Genomic DNA, 5,187 nt, shown 5'->3' with positions numbered 1-5,187 from the left:
TATATATATATATATACAGCTTTTATCATATTAATAATAAAAAATGACTATCATTATATCAGGTCTTCAGCAGACAGGTTCTCATTTTGAAAATGAAATCGATAAAAGAAAAAAAAACTAAAAAACTGCACAGGAAGCATGTGATGACACCATGGGAGGGTGCGTTGGAAGAGAAGACACTGGATGAGTGCAATTAGACATCTCTGCTTTAGCATCATAAAATAACCTGTCCTGGCAGAGCTCTCAGTCATTTTGTATGGCTCCAGAGATTCCATTTACACAGGAAATTCTGCAGGACAGGATATTTTATTAGTACTCTCTGAACCTATACTGTGTCTTGTATCCTGTAATCATTCCTTTGCCTGTAATTTACAACAACCATGGAAAACCCTGCTTGCAATACTGAGGCAATGCAGATTAACTATACAGCCTTATTTCATAAGGCAGAGGAAATAGAAAATGCAAGTACAAATGAACCTACAGGAGCCAATCAGAATTAATTTGTTATCTGAGCTTTAGTAAATTGATAACAGGTCGATTGCTATAGGTTATTGTACTTTCCACATGCTCTGTTTGCTCTCATATTGAACAGGCCTGGTTATTTCCTAAAATTGTTTTTCTACACTTTACCCTTTTTCAGGAAATAGAACCTGGGGTGCAGTCACTGGCATACTTCATAATTACTATTCCTTATGACCTTCAATGTATTACCCTATTATGATTATGCAAAGTTCAATGTATTCTAAGCTAGCTGGACAGTTATCTGTCCTGGAATGTATCTTTTGAAGCCTATGCAATATTGATAGGTTACTAGATTATTTATAAGCTTTGCGTATTTTTGACTATGTATTTGATTTGGACATACATTTCGGACACTACCTGAATGTTTAGATATCGAGCTACTTACGCCAAGACAGAGTGCGAAAATGTCGGTCTTTAACATGCTTCTTAATATTAGTATATCAATACTCATCGTATGTCTATATTTAAATGATGATATTGCAATATTTAAGAACAATTATGCCAGTGGAAATATGGTTCACTAGCATACACTTTACTTAAGCTAAAAAAGGCTGTATGAATAAATGTATGTATTAATAACCATAGATATTTATTCAAATATTGATTTTAACTTTTGGTGGTTTTAAAAACTGAAAATGAACTAAATAAAAAATATGGTTATGAAATTATTTCATTCACATCTCAATCTTTTTTTAAAAAATAAATGAAAGCCTATCAATATTACTTCGCCACTAAGGCTAACATATTCATATTCTGGTAGCACATATAAAACTCACAAGATATAATATTTGTAATTTTGATACTTGCTCAAACCAGCCATTTTTCATCAGTTTTAATGGAATGTTTCCATTGCTGAGAAATCATTAATCATAAAGAGATTTACTGAGAACCAGAAGACATAGCAGAATCTAAATGGAACAATTTGTAACATTATAAGCTGCATCTATATATAATGGAAATGTGACATGATTGCATAATTAATTGGCATTAGGCCCTTAAGTGGCAATTTTGTCTTAGCAGATGGCTTTTCCAATGTTCCTCACTTGTGTTCGGGTTTCAAACAGTATGCTGCTAAAATCAAGGCTTATTTTATTTCAGTGCATTAGTATTAACATTTTTGTAAAATAAATTACCTATTCAATTTTATAAGTTCACAGAATGTTTTATTTATTTTTTTGGACATATCATTTACAAGAAATGCTTTTTTTCCACATGACTGAGAAAAATAAGTTCATGGTGTACAAATATATTTTGAAACCCATCACTTTTTTTTAATAATTGTTATAAAGTCTCCCACAGAAACTATTTTTTTCCTTAGGAAACTACACACCAATAGTGTACTTTTGTGATCACATTTGACAGTGACTTATTTAAGTATAAAACTATGTTGGGGCCTACAGTGGCCACTGCTGTTTCAGTATTCTACAAATATAATAACCGAAATCAACTAAACCTTACTATTTCCATAAACAGTTTAATTGGCAATAAATGAAAATTAGGAAAATAAAATGTCCATCCACCAAATCAGCACCAGACAGAGGTTGAAGGTAATATATTCTGATGGATGTGGAAATGAGAGGCCACTGGAAAGGTTAGCTCTGTTAATTAAAGCAATCTTTTATCAGCCTATGTTAAAAGATGAAGAATCTTCCAATTTTCCCTATGGTGGAAATACAGCTGTTTCCAGCATGTGGTGCAGCTGAGATTATTCTCAGTCTAATATCTTACCTCTAGTCTTAGAATGTTCAAAAATCAAAGCTGTATTAGAGACATCAAACATAACAGTAGATTACAGAAGGATAGATGCCATGACCGAATACATACAATAACACATAATTGTATATGGTTTGACTTTGAAAACTGAGTCACATTTAACATTGATAGACCATCCCATAATTACACCATCACACAACCAGGTAACGTAAAAATCAGCTAAGTTAACATTTTATTACCCTTTCTTTAAAAAAAAAAATCTGATTTCATTATTTCAGGGTTAAAAATTAAAAACCATGTGCTGTTGTGTGCTTACCCTGGAGAACGCAATACATATATTTATGTATATATTCATGAACACTGGTGTCTTGTACAGTACTACCACAGAATGTTAATATTCCCTTTTATTGACAGTGCATATTTATACAGTCATAAAGATTATATATATCAGTGTACTGTACATCTCATCAGTGATACAGTTCCCACTATGGAATTAATTTCCAAGTCATAGCAAGGTTATACTCTGCATCGAACACATGCATAATTATTTAGATTAGTATACACATTTGCATGACCAAGGAAGTCTTTACAGGAGGAAGAGAAGGCACAGCTGATAATTCTCTACCAAACCGTTTATTGTGCCACCCGTAGTGAAATTAATGGGTTACAATGTACTCACAAAGATTTCCAATCGTTTTTAGGAGACTGATTTGCAATCCATGGTTAAAACAACAGAAAACAACAGAGCAGAGCACATTAACCCTATCTGGTCAGGCAAAACGAGTTTGCTAGCCCTCACCAGAGAACTGACGCTTCCAGGGGGACATTTACTGCATGTCAGAGAGAATAGAGAATTGCTATGACTGAGAGCTAAGGCAAAGGGTAATAAACGTAGTGCAGAGATTAGGCCCAAGGCAAAGATGCAGGCCACAGAGCAAGGATCACTTTTTTTTTTTTTTCACTGGGAGTCCCAAAGGATCCGAGCTGGTAGTATATTAAGGCGTTGCCTTGGTGTAGCTCTGAGCCTCCACATAATTCATCCTTAGTATCAAACTAGCACACATACACACACAAAAAAATAAAAGAAATTAAAAAAAAATCCCCCTCAAACCTCTTTCTTTTATAGCAATAATTCAAAAGCTGAAACATTGTCGCAGACAGATCAATACCAATGCCAACACAAAATAATTAAATGTAGCGATTCAGAAACTAGGAGAAAAGAAACAAGGAGCATGGAAAGGATCATTCAGCTGTAGTTTAAAGGGGAGAATACAAAACACTGCCCGTTTAACGAACCTATCAGCTGAAAGAAGAAGTTGTGCGAGTCTTTCTCATGCAAGCACCGTCAATGCACGGAAAAAGAGATGAAAGAGGCTACCTTGGCCAAGACAGCGGTTGGTCGGCGCGACTTTTGGGGCGCTGTAGCGTGCTTGTTGTACATACTCTCCTCAACTACGCGTATTCTTAAGCAATAACAACGTAATCCGTATTATCCACCCAAGAATACCCGTCACCGAAGAGAGCCACAAAGCAGCAGCCGGCTGGGCTATAAATCCATAAGCGGGGAAGGAGGAGAATCCAAACAGGTCCATAAACCAAGTCCAACAATGTCCCAATGTCTAGTCCTGAAAGAATAGCAGAGAGCCATGAAGGGTTGCAATGTAATGAAGATGTGCATCTTATACCACACATACACACACCACAAGAGAGTTACGTGCAATGTACCTTGTCTCTTCTCACGTCTTCCTCTGTACTTGCAAAATAAGCCAGTGTTGTACGCCCCCCCCAGCTCCAGGCTGTTCAATTGGTTGTCCAATGGACCTATAGATTCCTGCAACAGAATTGCATGCATACTTAAGTACAGCCGTACTGCGAGCGACTCAACAGAACACTGTGTATACACCCTCCACATTATACTACATAAAATAGTGTCATTAAACCTAGGAACTCTTTATTGCTTTCTGTATATCATTACTAGATACAATGTGCCATTTCGTCATGTAGGCATAGTTCAACTTGGCAACCTAAGATTTGATTCATGAAAATGTCTTATACTGTGTTTTACATGTCCACCGGCAGTTGTATACCATGAAAGCATCGTATAATGCTCCTTATTCACTACATTGGGTGACATCATTATGTATCTGAACATCACAATGAACGTTTTTAGGAATGTCGGGATTACTGTAGCTCTCTGCACATCTCAGAAGTGGATTATAGAATGTGTGGAGTTTTTTCTAAACACGTATCAGCTGATGGAAATGTTCTTGGGCTTGAGCTAAGATCTGATAGCAATAGTAGTGTATAGAGAGCCTTCATAGGTCTTAAGCGAGGCTTCTTTACAATGTATGCATGTCTTAACCAAACAGTAAAGAGTTCTAGATTCCTACTCTTTTATCATTCATGACTTTAATCTTTGAGCAAACCACATACAGTGTTGCTGAGAAATAATTCCTAAGCCTGGTCTATTAGATTTTTTTTATGAATAAATAATTTGCACAGCATGCAGGTCTTGATATATAACCAGTGTTAGTGAATGCATGTGCAGTATGCATGCATGTGACTTAGAGTATCTATCCATATGTGTATTTAAGATATGCAAGGTGGCCATGCCTTCATTTATAGACACATAAAACCATTTAAATAATGATATCTATTATTGCCTATAAATATATGCAACCTGCATTAGATAAGGAGAATCCACTCTGTCTAAATAATTAACTCACATAACACAACCTATACAATATAGAATACAGAATAATTTCAGTCTCACATACTGAATTGAAATTCTGCTCAAGTCATAGCATTTAGTTGACATCAAAGTTACATTCACTATACAGTGCAGAAGTGCTAATGATCACAGCAGGGTCTGTTATATACATAGCAAGATGCATTCATTATATGCTAGACGAAGATTATGTACAGCCCATAAAAAAAAGCTTGGACTTGGGA

At 35.6% G+C, this 5,187-nt stretch overlaps 1 long non-coding RNA gene across 1 annotated transcript; it reads right to left on the bottom strand.

Annotated features, from left to right (window-relative positions):
- Positions 1 to 3,583: 3,583 nt before the first annotated feature.
- Positions 3,584 to 4,010, bottom strand: LOC108794249. Its single transcript, XR_001941697.1, has 2 exons — positions 3,961 to 4,010; positions 3,584 to 3,860 (listed from the first exon to the last, which is right to left on the bottom strand). It is a non-coding gene; the product is annotated as an uncharacterized LOC108794249 (long non-coding RNA).
- Between the last annotated feature and the right edge of the window lie 1,177 nt (positions 4,011 to 5,187).

The sequence above is a fragment of the Nanorana parkeri genome, unplaced genomic scaffold, assembly GCF_000935625.1.
Source record: "Nanorana parkeri isolate BGI_ZX_2015 unplaced genomic scaffold, ASM93562v1 scaffold824, whole genome shotgun sequence".
NCBI lineage: Eukaryota > Metazoa > Chordata > Amphibia > Anura > Dicroglossidae > Nanorana > Nanorana parkeri.
This window is presented reverse-complemented; position numbering and strand designations above follow the sequence as displayed.